This window comes from Phascolarctos cinereus, unplaced genomic scaffold, assembly GCF_003287225.1.
Source record: "Phascolarctos cinereus isolate Bilbo 61053 unplaced genomic scaffold, phaCin_HiC Scaffold_8;HRSCAF=390, whole genome shotgun sequence".
Lineage (NCBI taxonomy): Eukaryota > Metazoa > Chordata > Mammalia > Diprotodontia > Phascolarctidae > Phascolarctos > Phascolarctos cinereus.
The window spans coordinates 45699664-45717781 of NW_027556291.1; the positions used below are offsets into that span (position 1 = coordinate 45699664).

Genomic DNA, 18118 nt, shown 5'->3' on the forward strand with positions numbered 1-18118 from the left:
TTATTATTCTCATTATGAATATAATAGAAGAAGATGATTAGTAATACCTAATATTGATGCCATACTTAAGAGTTCAGAAGCTATTATTGTTCCAAGTGATGTTGTAAAAACCATGCTGGAATAACCACATATCAGAGCTGGAAGGAGCTTCAGAGATCATTTAGTCAAACTCTTTTATTTTACTGGTGGTGAAACTGAAGCCCAGAGTGGGGAAGACACTTGTCCAAGATCACATAACAAGTAATGGGCAAAACTGAGATTTAATCCCAACTCTTCTTACAATCAAATGATCCTATTCATCCTCTGTATCCTTGAGATAGCTCTTTGTATGATAGAGATGGGGTGAAGAGGAGAGAGAGAGAGAGAGAAAGGGGGGAAGAAGAAGAAGGAGAAGAAAGAAGAGGAGAGGAAGGGAGAGGAAAGGAGAGAGGAGAGGAGAGGGGAGAGACAGAGAGAAGAAGAGGAGGAAGAAGAAGGAGAAGAACAAGAAAGAGGAGGAGGAGAGGAAAGGGGAGGAGGAGAGGAAAGGGGAGAGGAGAGGAGAGGGGAGAGACAGAGAGAAGAAGAAGAGGAGGAAGAAGAAGGAGGAAGAGGAAGAAGGAGAAGAAGAAAGAGGAGGAGGATAGGAAAGGGGAGGAGGAAGAGGAGAGGAAAGGGGAGAGGAGAGGAGAGGGGAGAGGCAAAGAGAGAGACAGAGAGAAGAAGAGGAGGAGGAGGAGGAAGAAGGAGGAGGAGGAGGAAGAAGAAAGAGGAGGAGGAGAGGAAAGGGGAGAGGGGAGGGGAGAAGAAGGAGGGAGAGAGAGAGAAAGAGAAGAAGGTGAAGGTGGTGGGCTAAGGGGATGGGTAAGCAGCCCTCCTAAGCCCCAGCACAATAACTTCCCAGTTCACTGTCTCCCTTTGGAGGGCATGTTTCATGCCTTTTGCCTCAGGTCTAGATGTTCCTAGTTATATCTCTGTGTAGCACATCCTGCTTACCCCCTGCTCAGAGAAGATGGCCATGCTTGCTGCATGGCCGTATGCTCTGTCATATTCTTGTACCCCAGGCTATGACATGCCACAGGAGGGTCCCTTGTATTCTGGGAAGGTCTAGAGCCTTAGCTCTATAACCTGTTTGGTGTCGTGGACCCTTGGGGAGACAGTGTGGTGAAGCCTGTGGACACTTTCTCAGAATCATGTCTTTAAATACACAAAATAAAATGCAGAGGATTACAAAGGAAACCAAATGTATTGAAGTCATCAGAGTGTTTTTCAGTTCATGTATCGCAGGTTCAGAAGCCCTGCTCTAGATGTATTTGCTTCTTGGTTCTACAAGCCTGTGTTCTCTCAGTCCCTCGACCTTCATGGAGGTCCCAGAGAGCATTTTCAGTTTTGTCTTGGCTGTGCCATGGCTGTGGCCAGCAGGACCTTCATGCATCATCGCCGTGGTTGCTCCAGCTGCCCTCTGTTTAGGATGTTGCTAGCCAGCTGTTTGACTTAGTTCAGGTTGTTGACATGCTGGATCGCTGCTTTGTTATTCAGCTTTGCTTCCCACCATCTGTAATACGCTGGTCATGTTACCGCTACTTCTCAAAACTTGTCAGTGGCTCCCAGTTACCCACAGAGCACAGTTCAGCCCTCTTAGCCTAGCACTCTCAACCTCAACCTCACTACTGCTCTTGGCACTGTTGATTAGCCCCTCCCTCTTCCTGGATCTTCTTTTTCTCTTTGCTTCTGAGACAGTGATTTTTTTCTGATCCTCCTACCTGTCTGAATGCTTCATTCATCCTCCTTTTCTATATCATCCATCTAGGGCTCTTCTCTTTCAACACTTTCTCTTAAGAGATCTCATTATCTCCCCTGTGTTACCTCTAGGCAGATGCTCCTAAACATCTCTCATGTATCTGGCCCTAATCTCTTTCTTAAATTCCAATATTGTATCACCAACTGTTTAGATACCCAGCAGGCTTCTCAAGCTCAACATGTTCAAAATGGAACTCATTATCTTCCCTTAAACCTGCCCCTTTCATCAAAGGCACCATCATCATTCCAGACAATCAGGCTCATAACCTCATCTATTCTGCCCTTTCCCCCTCACTCCCATGTCCAGTCAAGTAATTCCTGTAGACTAAATGTGCCATGTATGTATGGTGTTTTCTTGGCAGAGTGGAGGGGGTGGTCAGTGGCTAGCAGCTGTAGAATAAGCAGAGCAAGGAAAAAATGTCTAGTTAGCCCCAGTTCATCTCTGATTGTTAGACTAAGTGGGAAAAGATTTTAAAATACATTATTTGTTTAAAATGCAAATGTTTCCTTAGAGGATTGACTCATTTAGTCAGATCAATGCCTAGCCAAGATCTACAACAATTTCTACAATAAGCAAACAGGGAGAAGGGAGAACAAAAAGAAAGGAAAGAAGGGGAGCTGGACGTGCTTGTGCTCTTCCCAATTCCCTTCTTTTCCCTCTTTATCATCAGAATGGTTCTAGGTGTCCGTACAGTAGGAGAAAGGTACTCTGGGCTATGGAGTAGGGGAGTGGGAAGAAGGAACACATGTGGGGCTTTGTGTTATCTACTGGGGGATGGTCTCCTGCACTGACCAGGTGCTGCAGGGAACCGCTAGATTGCATGGGAACCTGCTTTGACTGGTCCTTCACTCCCACAGGGGAGGTTGGTACTGACGACAGACTTGGAGTGACGAATGGCTGGATTCAAATCCTGTCTTACCTTGGACAAGTGATGCAGGTGGGCTATCTGAGCCTCAGTCTTCTCTTTGTGAATCACGGATAACAATACCTGTAGTACCCATCTCACAGGATTACTTTGAGGCTCAAAGGAGAGAATATAAAGAATATAAACGCCAATTGTTGTTATCCTTATTAAGTCAGAAAGGGAACTGGTGCATCCTTCTGAGCCAAGCATGCATAGAGAGATATATGTGAGAGAGGGGAGTGTGTGAGCTGAGTGTGTATAGAGGGGTGTGCTGAGAGAGGAAGCAGAGTTCCACTGAACACTATGATGGGGCCCCAATTCCACTCCACTCCTTAGGGGGCAGCTTCTTGCTCAGTTACAAAGCTTGGAAATCCCCGTTTTTCTTGATCATCTAGCTCCCCCTGCCTAATTAGCTGTCAGGCAGACTTTCCAAGTGGGAGGTGTCATTGAGAGTACTGTCCAGAAGCACATAGTCCAAGTGGGTTACTGTGGCTACTGTGGATTCGGGATAGCCAAAGGCCTTGATACCCACACTTTCTCTGCTCCCCACCATTGGCAGAAATTTTCCTGGAGTTCCTGCGGTTTGGTCCAGTTTATAACAGCCTGGATAGTAAGTACTGCAAGTATCTCTTATCCCCACTTTGCAGAGGAGGAATCTAAGGTTTAGAGAAATGAAATGATTCATTCCAAGTCACACGACAACCAATCCTCGGAGCTAAGACTCGAATCTAGGGCTTCTGGCACCAAGGCCAGATCCTTTGCTGCAAGAAGTCTGCTGCCATGGGGGGAGAATAGTGACTTCATCTGCTAGGGCAAGAGCATCGAGAAACATCTAACAGTTTATTTTCCCCACTCCAGTTTTCCAAGGACATGCACTCAACAGTTCTAATAAAGGTTTCTTTGTCAAGCTCTTGCCGGTGGAACATACAAGTCCATTAAGAGAAAATCCTACTTTGTTTCAGACACATACTCAGGAAAGAAGAATAAAGTATAGATGAATGGGCTTCACAGAAGGCAGGGGACTCTGGGTTCTTAGTAGCAGTTCTTGTGGCAGTAACGGACAGTGGCTATGGGCAGTATGTGAAAGGGGTTGGGGGCCAGGTGGGGGGCAGAGGAATTTCTCTATTTCCTCATTTTTTTCTGTACTTCACCCTTGCTCCCTCTGCCCTCTACCCCACATCAAGTGGGAGGTTTGGCAGCGATAACATCTATGTCTCTATCCCATAGTTCAAGTTGAAAAATTATAAACTCTGTATAATGAAATGGTGATTTTGATTCTATCCTGATGGTGCAAAGGGATTTGCTGATGTGCTAAATGAGACAAAGATAAATAACAAACAGATGTTCTCACAAAATGTTCATTAGATCCTTGCCTTGTAGAAGGTGTGGAATTAAATGTGTTCCCATTTTAAATGCGTTCTGGAGTAAGTAGCTTTTATATCTCAATGTTCAGTTTAGGGAAGACTAGCTTTCTCTATAAAAATCACTGTAACCAATGACTTACAGGCCATTCACTTGTTCAAAGGGGTTTGTCATGACTGGTTTAAAACTTTTTCTTATTGCTTTTGACAGTTCTAATTATGCCTAAAATGCCTCCTCATCCCAGTGTGGAGGTGCCCCGGAGCCTCAAAGGCTGTGCTGGCAGAGCAGAAGCTCTGGCAGATGCCATCAGGTGGGAAAAGCTGTGAGTCCAGGTGCAGAGTGGAATTGTTCCTCCACAGCCCCGGGGCCCATCGAGCCAAGTGGGGAGAGTCTGGCCCAGCACCAGAAGGTTGGCCAGCATGTATGGGAAGAGGGGGAGTGTGATAGGTACTGGTAGAAGGAGGCTCCATTGCATGGAAATCACAGAGCCTTTTGGTAAATCACTCCTTCATTGCATAAGCATTTATCAAAAGGATGATTGTTCTGTGGAGGGTGCTGCGCTCGGTACTCCTAGATGTAATCAGTTAGTACTTAAATAGACAGATAAACAGAGAGACAGACACACACAGCACTTACTAAATGCCTACTATGTGCCCGATGGTATGCCGAGGAAGTGTTGCTCAAGCCCCTGAGATCATAGGCATCCACACGCATCCAAAACCAAGTTATCCTAAAGGTGGGTGGGTGAAGCAAATGATGGACCCTAGAACACAAGATGTCAAGTGGTCAGTGATCTGCAAGACCATCTCATCTAACCTCCTCACTTTGCAAAGGAGGAAACTGAGGCCCTGGGAAGGAAAGCCACTTGTTCAAGGTTGAACAATTCCTTAATGCTAAAGCTGGGATTTGAACCCACATCTTCTGCTTCAAGTTCATAAGGCAATGAGCCATAGTGGATAAAGCCCTGGATTCAGAGTCAAGAGACTCGGATTCAGATTTTTACCTTGAATACTCTGTGGTTGTAAGGCAAATCATAGAACCACTCTTCTCATTTGGAAAATGTGAATAATAGTATGTGAACTCCCTACCTTCCAAGGTTGTCATTCCCTGAAGAGAAAGAGCAGAGAGGTATCTGAAGAGTTACTTGTCACATATGTTGTAGACGGCATTCTTGGTCAGCCACAAATTAGACTAGTCCAGTGGTATAAACTCAAATAGAAAGGGATCACTTCAAGCAGTATATTGACTTAGAAAACCACCAATTAAAGTGATCTCTGTTGGATTTTTATTTATTTTGTTAAACATTTCCCAATGGCATTTTAATCTGATTGAGCCCACGTGTGGCCTAGAGCTTGATGGTCTCTGAAATTCAAGTCCTTCTGGCCTTGATGGTCTCTGAAATTCTTTCCAATTCTGAGCTTCTCTGGTTCTAGAGGAGAAAATCTCAAGACGGAAGGGGTAGTCATTGGTATCAGATTTCCCAGAGAAGTCAAGAAAAAGGAGGATTTCATTGACTTAGGGCTCTGAGTAAAATATCTCACATTTAACATTTTTAGGATCATAGACGGCTGAGGTCGGCAAGGACCTTGACTATCATCTGCTCTAACCTCATTTTGCAGGTGAGGAAAGTGAGGCCCAGAAAGGGAAGGGGCCTTGTGCAAGTTCTTATAAGGCAGTTTCTGGCAGAGGCAGGTTTTGAGCTCTGTTCTCTGGACAACCAAGTTTTCATTCTATGGGAATGGTACTTGTTTTAACAAAAGAAATAACTAAGCTGCAAGCAGCAATGTCTTAGTCTTTTCAGATACAGATTCTCTTCCTTTGCTATTCAGGCTCTGTTATTGGAATCTGTCCTGTTGAAATGCATAATCGGAGACATGGGTGGATTGTTTGGGCCTGTTGACTCACAAAAGCGGAACAGACAGAGGGAGGTATGTGATGTGTGTCTGTATGGCCAACCAAAACACAGCCGATAGCCTTACCTTCCAGTCTTGCTTGGGTGTGTTCTCCATCTGGGTAGGATACATGCTTTTGCTAGTGGTGTCTGGTGTAAGCATCATTCTGCAGTGAATTAATTTAACAGGGTTGGCATTTTAAGAGTCACAATCACATTCCTTAAGAAATCTAATTTTGAAAAAAAAAGAAATCTAATTTTGTTTCCAATGTCTTTTCAGTAGTGATTTGTAAAGTTCTGATGCACGCATGCCAGAGGATGGGCAGGAGTGTCGGTCATGTTGAAATGGTTGTACCTAAAGTGGAAGTTAAGGCGCTATATTAAATTCCTGGCATGAGTTATCATCTTGGATAATAGATTAAATGGGCAATTCTCTTGGCAGAAGAGTTGCTGAATGAATATTTTAATGTCCCCAGACTCTGCCAATGTTGTAGGTAGGTAATAGTCCCTTTTGAGATAGATGTTATAGACATCATGTCATTCACCTTCACATATTTGACTGAAGCAAGTGGTGGTGGAATGGAAATGAGAGTGTTATCACTACATTCAAGAGTAGGAGTTTAGTCATTTAGGGCGGAAGTACGGAATGCAGCAGCCATGCCTTCCTGTCCATGAACCCTTGACATGGGATACCCCTCACCAAGAGGCCTTTCTCTCAGGTGAACTACAGAGTGTGACATGCTGTGCTGTTTAGTGGAAAACCTACTTCTCTTCCATCAGCATTCAAGAAATTGGGGCAATTTCCAAGGAAGGCCTAATTCAGTAGCAAGATTGCAGGAATGTGCTATGCTCATAAAATTTAAAGAAGGAGATGAAAAGAAAGATGCGAGAGAGAGAGACAGAGACAGAGAAAGATAGAGAGAGACAGAGTAGAGAGTGAAAAGGGGGGGAGAGAGAAAGAGAGAGAGGAGAGAGAGAGAGAGAGAGAGAGAGAGAGAGAGAGAGAGAGAGAGAGAGAGAAAGGGGGGAGAGAGAAGATGGGAGAGGAGGGAGAGAGAGAAAGGGAGAGAAAAAGGGATAGAGAGAAGGGGAGAGATGGAGAGAAGGAGGGACAGAAAGAAGGGAGAGAGAGAGAGAAGGGGGACAGAAAGAAAAAGGGAGAGGAAGAAGGAGGATAGGGGAGGGAGAGAGAGGGAGAGAGAGAAAGGGAAAACAAGAGACAGAGAGAAAGGAAGGGAGAGAGAGAGAGAGAGAGAGAGAGAGAGAGAGAGAGAGAGAGAGAGAGAGAAGGAGAGAGAAAGATAGAAAAGCTGGAAAACAAAGCCAGCTCCATTTTGATTTCTGGGTGGTTATTCAACTGTTGTCACTTGATTTATAATACAGTACAAATGGCGATATTTAAATGCAATCCTGTATATCAGCATGAGAGCATGTTTTGAAGACAAATAAAAAAAATCGATGAGATCAGTGAGAAATTGAAATTTAAGAATAGGGACTATAGAATCTTCAGGTGAAATAAGAATTATTCCTTTCTCCTGCCCTTTTTCTTTCCTTCTCTTATATTTTAGTTTAATAACTGAAATTATAAAAACAATTTTTTATGATAAAAATGGTACTTTAACAGGAAGCTGAACATTGCCTTGTATCATCAGACCCTTGAATTCTCTCATAACTACGTGAATTTCACAAGGCCTGGGTCACTCTAGCTAAATCCAGAAATTAAGAATGTTTCTTTAAATCCTTCTTTATATCACATTTATACCAAACAAAAGATATAACCCTGTCCTTGTCTACAGGGAGAAGGGAAGAATGAAAGTCTAAGAAAACAAGGCTGATTGACGGTCACAGCAGATGCCTCTTTGAAACCAACTAGGAGAAAGTGTGCTCCCCAACATCAACATGGCCCAGGCTCACTGCATCCCACTGCTTCAGCACTGGCCAAAAGCACTGGATTTGGAGCCAGAGAACCTGGGTTTGACTCTTTCATGGTCTACCTGGTTGGCCTTGGCTAAGTCCCTTCTCTCTAAGGCTCAGATTCCTCCTTTGTCAAATGAGAGGATTGGACAAGAAAGAGGTCTCTGAGGTTTCTTCCTGCTCTAAATTCTGTGACCCTCTCCAACCTCAAGTTAGACTGCTGGGGTTCTGCTCCTCCTTCCTTACAAGCTCTTTCTCTCCATCATTGTTGCTAATAATTAGGGAGATGGCCAAAGAAGAAGAAGAAAGGGGCTCAGGGAACCTATAAATAAGCACAGCTCTGATCCTGAGGAATTGACAGTTGGCTGTATTCTGTCATTTTTCTGCCCCCTCCCTCTTCCAGGATGGCAGTTTTAGGCTATTAGTAGAAGTGATGAGGGTCTGAATTAGAGGATTTCAGTGGAGGTGGAAATAAGGGAACCCAAGGTCATTTGGCCTTTTGGGAAGGAAGAACATGTCATCTCAAGGTTGTTGTTTTTTAAGGTCTTAAGTACTGAAATGGCTCCCAGATAAAAGGATAAAACCTGATTTCTGCCCCCTCCCCTTTCCTCACTAATGGCATCTTATTTTATTGGTAATAATGTAAGAATTGTCCAACTGGGTAAATACCTAGGATCCATGCTGCTCATTTTTGTGACTTTGAACGGGGATCCATGTGAGAGAACATTGTAGTTCTTTCTGAAATTACTCTCAGAAGGATTAGCTATGTCCTTGGAGGCGGGGGTGGGGGGGTGGGAGGAAAGAATTTAGTTCTCTTGTAATAATCCCTAGTGCATCTGTTACCCATGGATTTATCTAAACTTATAGGGACCCTGTTATTGTTCCTGTCTGTACCACCTTTGGAAGTCATGAGTTCCACATATTTACTCCCTGTTGTGTAAAGTAGTCTTTATTTTGATGGGGTGAAAATTACCTCTTTCAAAGTTTCTGGTACAGGGAATTTGGTGAACAGTTCTTTGTCTCCCACTATCACTCAAATCACAGTCTTATAGATTTCAATCTCAGCCTTCATCCTTCCAGATAAATAAGTCCTATTTTCTTTAGCTTCATACATGGAGAAAAGCTGATCTTCGTGTCCGCCTTCATTTTACTTGCTTTGCTATGGACTTTCTCCATCTCCATGGCATTATTATATCTTTTTTGACTATGATGATGACACTTCCCAAAAGTCTCTCCAGCTAGTTCTGGATAGAATTTGTTTTCTTTATGATCACCTGGACCTTTGCTACTAGGAGAGTGTTTGAGAAAGTTTGCATGGGAATCCTGGTCATTCAGCCTCACAAAGGGACTTTCCAGAATGTTGGGTGAGCCTCTTCTATTTAGTCAATAATACTCAATAAACATTTAGCAAGCATTTATGTGCCGGGTACTAGTATTAAGCACTGGAGATACACATACAAAAAGAGAAAGACACTCCCTGCCCTCAAGTAGCTTACAATCTAATGGGGTAAGAAAAAATACAATTGGAAGTTAGATAGGAGTTTGAGGATTTTTTTAGTCCTTCTTTCTCAGGCTCCTTCTTATCTTCCTCTCTCTTCTAAGCCCAAGAGGGCTTTAGCTCTGAGACTGTCCTTCCCAGGATAGCCTTTCTGGGCTCTCAGGCTTGACATGACATACTCTGTGACAAGGTTTGCAACCTAGACTAGGGCCTTACACTCCATTTGTTTCTTCTTTTGCTATTGGGAACAGGTAACATTTTGGCCATCTGCCTCATGGTGCATTAAGACTTATGTGGCTCCTGAAGTAACTGGATTACATCCAACTGTAGCTTGTCTAAATGACCTCCAATTGAATCCAGTTTCAACAAAGGAGCAGTTAAAGGAGTAGAAGTCCAGAGGTCATTCCTCCTTTGCTACCTGGATACCAGGAGAATATTGGCTTGAAAAATAGGGGTTTTTCCAGCAGCAGGGAACATGGGATCATTGAAAGTGTGGCACAGTTTCCCAAATGCCGTTCAATCCAATCTCGATCAATACATTAATTAACAAGCATTCATTAAATGCCTACTATGTGCCAACCATTGCATATCTCCTCCTAGTGAATTCTGGACTGAGCTCTTTGTCAGTCTTCAGGGTTTGTCAAAGTTTCTCATATGTGTGTGTGCATATATACATATATGCACATATGTATGTGTATATATACACGTGTGTTTGTTGTACATATGCATATATACATGCATATACTCATATACTGTCAACATGAATTTTAAAAGAAAACAGTCAATATAACAAAATGGATTTCTTTAATCAGGGCAAGTGAGTTGCAGCTGGGGTATACATAGTCATTGCTGGGTACCGACACCCCCCCCCAGCCAGGGGTCTGGGAACAGGGTTAAACCTGTATAGGGTACTAAAACTGATAGATAGAGTGGATTAGGTTGTAGGTGGGAGAGATAGGACATCTCACCATTTCACTAGGTAAATTGTTTTGCATAACAAGCAAAGGTCCATAAAAGAAGCTTGGTAATCTTGGAAGGGGAGGTTGGGGAGATCTACAAAATAATCAGAGGCTGGAAGTGACTGTGTTTGGCCATTCGTTGGTAGCTTCAGTCAGTTCTTAGGAAATTGTATTTGTCAATAGATACACACACATACACACACACACATATATCACATACATATACATTCAATGGTCTGTCCTTCTAATTGCATCAGTGTGTATGTATGTATGTGTGTGTGTGTGAGTATGAGGAATTCAGAGAAACGTGGGAAGACTTATATGAACTAATACAGAATAAAGTAAACTGAGCCAGGATAACAACACACATGACAAAATACATACACACATATGTCAACAGTCTTTCTGGAAAGGGCTAAGAGCTCCAATTGCTTTTATGGCTAAGATGACATCAGTTACTTAGAGCAAGCGGTAGGCATATTTAGTGTTCTCAAATGTGAATTGTCTTTCCCTAGAAGGACGTTTCAATCCCATTTTTTGTTTAGCATAATTCTAACATCTTATATGAGCATATTAATACAAATTCTTATTCAGGACAAGTCTGTAGAAATAGATCCTTTTTAAAAAATAGATCCTCTGGGAGGGCTTAAAACAGTTTTCTTGATTCCATCTCTGATCTCTGACCCCTGAGTTGCTTGGAGAGATATCAAGCTAAACATGTAAAGCAAAGGAGAATATCTTGCCCCTTGCTAGCCTTGCTTTAGCAAATATAAATGGTATCTTGGATAAAAGACTTCCATGACACAGATCTCTTGTGGTTCTCCTCTTCCCTCTCTGACTGCTCCTTCTCTGTCTTTCATGCTCTTGATGTGGGTGGTCCATCAAGGTTCCTTCTTAGACTCCATTCTCTTCTCTTTTTAGATTCTTAAACTTAGTGTTCCCATACTGCCATTATGACTTCGATATTTCCATGTCCACTCCCAACCTTTCCCTGGAGCACTTTTCAGCTGACTGCTAGATATTTCCACTCCCACAGCTTTAGGCTCAACATATCTGAAGATGAACTGATAATCTTGTTCCTAAAACGTGCCCCTCTCCTTACTATCTCCATTTCTGTTGCTGGTACCTCCATCTTCTCAGTTACCCAGGCTCACAGTATCCAACCGATGACAAATCCGGTTTGTCTGTCTCTGAAGTATGTCATATTTAGGTCCTTCTCTCTCCTTTCACAGCCACTACACTTATTCAGGTTGATATCTCTCTTTTTAAGAAAATTAACATTTTATTGATGTCTTTTTGTTTTCTTATCATGGGCCTACAGTCAGCCTTCACTTGTAACAGAGAAAAACCGTTAAAAGTAAGCAACCCAATGACTATATCTGACAGTACATGCAGTATTCTACACCCATAATTGCCACTTTTCTATGAAAAAGTGGAAGTTATATTTCCCCATCTCTTTTCTAGGTTCAAAATTGGTCATTACACTCACATAGCATTTGGCTTCATTTTGGTGTTCTTTTTTACTTATGTTGTTATCGTCATCTATGTTATTGCACTGGCTCAGATTACTTTATTCTGTATCAGTTCATATAAGGCTTCCCATATTTCTCTGAATTCCTTCTTTCCTTCATTTCTTATGAGATAATGCATTACGTTCATGTATCACAATTTTATCAGACCTCTTTCCCTTCCCCTCCCCTTTCTCAACTGAGGATCTCTCCTCATACTTTATTGAGACAATTGAGGTAATTTTTTATGAGCTCCCTCTCTTCGCCTTTTCAAAATTACATAAAAAGTTCCTTGATATCTTTCCCTATTCATTTTTTAAAATTTCAATCTTCTTCGAAACTCCATACCCATTTTATTTGTCTTACCTCGCCAAACAAACAAGATTAAGTGCCTTTGACAGGGGCAGTGTCTCTTCTTTTGTGTTGATACCACAACCCCCTCCTCCAATGTAGTACGTGGTTGGGCACATAGGAGACATTCACTATTCCTTCCACTTGCAATGGCTGTCTTCCTCCCAGTCCACTCACACTGCCTCATTGTTCATTCTTTCAAGCCCACTTAAGTGAAACTTCCTCAGAAAGCTTTTTGTGTTCCCCACAACCAGGACTGATATGTCTCTCCCCTGAACTGGTAGAGTACTTTGTATTTCCCTCTTGGGCTTTCAAATCCTGCTTTGTGGTATAATTGTTTGAGTACCCATCTTCTCTCTCCTCCACCAGTGTGAGTCAGTCCCATAAGGCAGTGGCTGTGCCATGACCCTTTCAGAGACCTCCATAGAGTCTAACTTGGGAGGAAGCCAAGCACAGTGTGAGGCAGATGGGATATAGTAGATAGGAGGACTTGGGTTCATATCTTGCCTCTGACACTTAAGAGCTATGTGACCATTCACAAGTCACTTAACCTCTCAGCCTCAGTTTCTTCAGCTGTAAAATGCTAATAATAATACTAGTAACAGCTATTTCACAGGGTTGTCATGAGGCTCAAATAAGATGATGTGTATGAAGTGCTTCACTAACTTTAAAGGTCTGTATAAATGTTAGCTCTCATTAATAGCGGTATTCATGGTAGTTGTTATTAGAATCAGAAGAATGGATTCAAGTTCAGGCTGTCCCACTTAGTACCTGTGTGACCTTGGGCAGATAGGTGGTAAAATGAGGACATTGGACTATATGTTCTTTGAGGTTCCATCTTTCCCTGACATTGTTTTAGGATCCCTGGCAGCTCAATTTGTTGGACAAGAAATTGGACTTTGTCAATAGGGATATCACTGCTGCCAATTGCAGATAAGGAATTCAAAAGAGAGGAAGATTTGGGAAGCAAACAGCTAGTCAAGAAGATAGTAGCTGAGGATGGCATTTGGTTTCCTTGACCATAGCTTAACACACAGGAATGAGAGGCCTAGAGGCAGGGATGGAATGGACCTAACAAAATCTGGCAAAAATGTTTGCCTATAATCTTACAAATTTAAAAGGCATTTAAATTGAAAGGGAAGGGGGAGAAAGAAGTCTGCTTCCCTATATCCATCAAGCCAGATAACATAGAAAGTAACAATAATTTGAAAGAAAAATATCCTTAGAAACACCCAGAGATTCATAAGAGACAAAACAAGGAAGGGCAATGGAAACTCTGGCTTCAGATAGCTATACACAGATGCACAAAGTATGGCTCAAAGTGAACTCATGGTTTAAAGAACTAATTATACTTTATTTTAAAATTTATTTTTAAAAATTTTGCATTCCAAATTCTCTCCCTCCAATTCTAGCCCTCCCCCACCCATTGAGAAGGCAAGCAATATGATATCAATTATACATGTGAAGTCATACAAAACATATTAGCCATGTTGCAAAAAAAAAGGCAAGAAAAATAAAGTAAGTAAGTGAACAATGTGTGCTTCAGTCTGCACTTAGAGATCAGCACGAAGTAGAGATTTTAACACTAGGTAGAAAGTTTGACCTCATAGGTATCACTGAGATATAGTAGAATGGGATGTATAAGTATACCAAGAATAGATTAGATCATAGAATAGGTGGGGGTTAGGTAGTGGGACAGAGGAGCCTTGTATATGAAGGTGTTCCTTTGTGAAGGAAGCCTAGGAACCAGTTGGGAGAAGCAAGGTAGAGAGCCCAAAGATCAATTATAGGCAGAGGCAGAAAGAATAGTGCCATCAGTGTGATACTACTGGCTGCTTGGACAGAAACCATCTAGGAAGAGTTTGGGAAACATGTATCAAGCCTGGCACATGTCTGTCTGCATGATTTTCTAATGATTGAGGACTGTGATTATCTGGGCATCTCTGCTAGGACTATATCAGCATCAAAGTAGCTAATAATTTCTTGCTTAATGATAATTTTATTTGTCAAAAGATTAAAGAACCAATAAATGCTATTTTGGACCTGACTCTCACCAAGTGAGAATTGCTGGCTGAAGAAGAAATGATGGTAACATTTGAGAGAAGGAGCCAGGACTGGTGATGGAGGAGAGGAATGCTAAGTCCATTCTGCCATACACTCTATATTTCTGGTGAATGGATTTTATAGGGTTCAGAGAAAGTGCAGGTAGGATTCCATGGGAAGAGAAGGAAAGGAAAGGAAATAAGCATTGATATAATTCGTACTAGGTACCAGGCTACTATGCTAAGTGCTTTTTACAATTTATCTCATTTGATCCTCACAACAACCCTATGAGGTTGGTGCTAGGTTCCCATTTTACAGTTGGGGAAACTGAGGCAAACAGAAGTCAAGTGACTTGCTCAGGGTCACACAGCAAGTAAGTGTCTGAGGATGGGTTTGAAATCAGTTGTTCCTGACTCCAGGCCTATTCCAGGCTTTATCTGCTGTACCACCAACTGTCTTGTGTATGAAAATTGTAGGGGGAGGTCAGTCCAGGAAGGATAGGAAACTCTCAAGAATGAAATTTTGAGGTTACAAAGAGAAAAAATTCTGATGAAGTATAAAAAAGGGAGTTGTGTAAAGAGACCAGTGTAGATGCACATGAATCTTCTTGCCCACCTTATATTTTTAAAAAGACATGTACCAAAGATACAGCTAATAGAGGATGAATATGAAGGCGCACAACACAAAGAGCCTGCAAGAACAGGCTCAAGAGTTGAGATTGGCAGGGAAGCTAAGAGGAGAATAAAAGAGGAGAAGGGACCACTGGATGGTAATTGATGACATTAAGGAGATGAAGTTTTCTTTGCCAAGGAGAATGATCTTGGGAGAGAGGCATCATGGTGCAGTGAAAAGAGGTGGATTCAGAGTCACAGGCCCTGGCTTTACATCCTATTCCTGCTGTTTGCTGCCTGGGCGACTTCAGGCAAGTGACTTTACCTCTTTGGGCCTTACTTTCTTCATCCCTTTCAGGAGAGGAGGTTGGACTTGACCTCAAAGTTCCCTTCTAGCTTTAAGTCTTTGATATCTGATCTTTGGATTGCAAAGGTCAGAACAAAATAAATGGCTAGTGGGGAATTGGACCCTAAAATTAGTAGGGAGATGGTGAGAGAGTACCCAGCTGCCCTTGCTTGATGAGGCCCAGATGAACTGCCTGGCTATCACTGGTATTAACCTATGAAAAAGCATAGAGAATAGGAAAGGTACTGCAAAATTAGAGAGGGCCAAATGTTCTGATTTTCCAAAATGGAACATTGTAGAATCTGACAAATGTAGGATAGTGGACCTGACATTGATTCCTGGTAAAATTCTAAAATGTATTATTAAAGCAGACAAGTATAAACTAAAATGGGGATCCCTGCAATGTCATTAAGAACAGTCCAGGAGAGTACCTCGGGACAGGGTTACTGCATAGATCACAGGGTCCAAGATCCTGTGCTGGAAGGGCAACCCCATCATTTTGCTGATAAGGAGGACTGAATTCAGCAATGCATTTGTCTGTTGCTCTCCTACTCTTTTCACTGATGAGATGGAAAAATGTGGACTAGGTGGATTTATAATTGATTGGCGTGGGTCGGCTCTCTCCCGCCAGAGAGAGAGGGCTGTTCTGTCTCTGTGGTCTTCCCGTATCTAGGGGGAGCTCTGCTGGCCCACTACCATGTCGTCTGTCTCTCTCAGTTTCCTTCTCTATCGCTCCCCCAATCCCAAACCGCTTTGAACTTTCTCCCTCCAGAGGCCCCTGCAAGAGCCTCCCTTGATTCATTTCCCACCAACTGGGGCTCAGTTAGGGTCACAGAGCAGTTGGGGTCGCAGCCCAGGCGCTGTGCCACTGGTGGCTTGGGCATTGCTTTCTTCCGCTCCCACAGTGCACTTCGAGCTGAAGCGCAGACCCGAAGCGGGGACCAAGCTGAATGATTTTCGAGGTTTGATCGGTTGGTTGCCTTGATTTTTGAGGACGAATCCCTATGAAGCCGATCTCCAAACAGACAAACAAAGACAAACCTGCTCCTAGAACTACAAGGACTATGAACAGGATGTCTTCCAACATGCAACCTGGTGATGAAGACGGATGTGATCATAATGAAGAAGAAAGGTATGAGTATAGAAGGGGTGAACTGTTTAGAAAGCAACCAAGATTTCCCGGAGATATTTTTTGGGACTTTAAGATAAACATTTTAGATGTAAAGGATGATACTCCAATCCATTTCTGTGATAAATGTGAATTGCCTATTAAAATTTATGGGCGCATGATACCATGCAAGCATGTTTTTTGCTATGGCTGTGCTATTTTGCATAAGAACAGAGCAGAGAAGATGTGCCCAGGCTGCAAAGGCCCCATGCAGAGAATTGAACGGCATATGCAGGGTTCGCTTTTCATGTGCAGCGTGGTTGAAGGGTGCAAGAGAACGTACTTGTGTCAAAGAGACTTACAGGCTCACATTAACCACCGTCATTTGAGAATTGTAATGCCTGTTACTCCTACTCTGATCAAAAATGTTCATCCTTCTATTGGTCCACCACCAGCTGAGATTCCTTATCATTTTCCAGTGCCTTTAGATAAGCATCTAGTGAGCCATATTCAACCAATGCAGCACGTCAGGATGCCACCACCTCCTTTACAACATGTGCCTGGGGAGCATTATAATCGACCATGTGAGGATACTGGAGCTCCTTCTGTGGAGTTATCAATGCTTCTGCCTCCACCCTCACCTCCTTGGCTGGGGCAGGAATCCTTTCAATTTTCAACCAGAAAGCATAGCAATCTAATAACTGTTCCTATTCAGGATGATTCAAATTCAAGTGCCAAAGAACCACCACCTCCTGTCCTAGCACTTGCTCACTATCATACTGAATATGAAGGTTAACTGGTGATTGCTCACCCTCATCATACTATACCTCCATGGCTCCATTATGAATCACCAGCACCACCTCTACCTGCTCCACTTCCTGTGCTACCAGTAAGCCATCCAGTGCAACATCCTTCCCAGGCAGCAGGTACTTCTCCTATTGTTTATAGCCAAGCTGTTCCTACACCAGTGACCTCTGTTCTCCCACCAGTTCCTCCACCCCTTGGACATATCATTGCCCAGAAGCTGCTGTATGTGAATCATCTTACACCAGAACCACCTCCTCCCTCTGGACAGGGTGGTCTCCCTGTAAATGTCCCTGGACCTCACCACAATTATCCGAACTCTTGGCAGCAGTTTACTGAAGATCAAAGAACTCTTTGCCCTCCATTCACACAGCCAGGTGGAATGAGGCCTGGTATGTGGCCTGCACCAAGAGAGCTGTCTCCACCTCTGCTTCCAACTACACAAATGCAGGGTCTACCTCGAAGAACACATCATGCCAATCAGACAAGATATAAGCCGTATTACCAGTGACTGGACTGTGAAGATACACCAGGGGTTGACAGCTGGGACTGAACTGAAGATACAGTCGGGTTCAAGGGTACGGCTGAACTGTAGATAAAATGGGATTTGGGGTGGGAACTGAAAGTAAAATGGTGGTTGGGATAGGGCTAAATTGTAGATAAAATGGAGGTTGGGGCAGGAATGAACTGAAGGTAAAGTGGGGGTTGGGGTGGTACTGAAGGCAAAATGAGGGTTGGGACAGGGCTGAATTGTAGATAAAATGGGGGTTAGGGGTGGGACTGAACTGAAGGTATGATGAGGGTTGGGATGAGAGGGGCCTTTATCCTTTTCATGAATTTTGAGGGAGAAGAAGCACCTCATACAGAGGTAGCTGTGAAACACTCTTAGGATCTTTTATCATAAAATGTTTTTAAGCCTTGACCTTAGGACTGTTCCTAGTATGATAAATTGCCCCAGAGTTGATCATTTTGTAATATTATTTTCTAAGAAAAAAAAATCAAACATTGTTTCACTTCTAGAAGTACTGCTTTTATTAAA

The 18118-nt window shown here is 42.8% G+C and overlaps 1 protein-coding gene and 1 pseudogene across 4 annotated transcripts in view; both read left to right on the forward strand.

Moving 5' to 3' along the window:
* The window catches only part of ENOX2 (ecto-NOX disulfide-thiol exchanger 2), a 304632-nt gene that overhangs the window by 67107 nt on the left and 219407 nt on the right, over positions 1–18118 (forward strand). The window lies entirely within an intron of this gene.
* Positions 14182–17717, forward strand: LOC110196534 (E3 ubiquitin-protein ligase Hakai pseudogene; annotated as a pseudogene).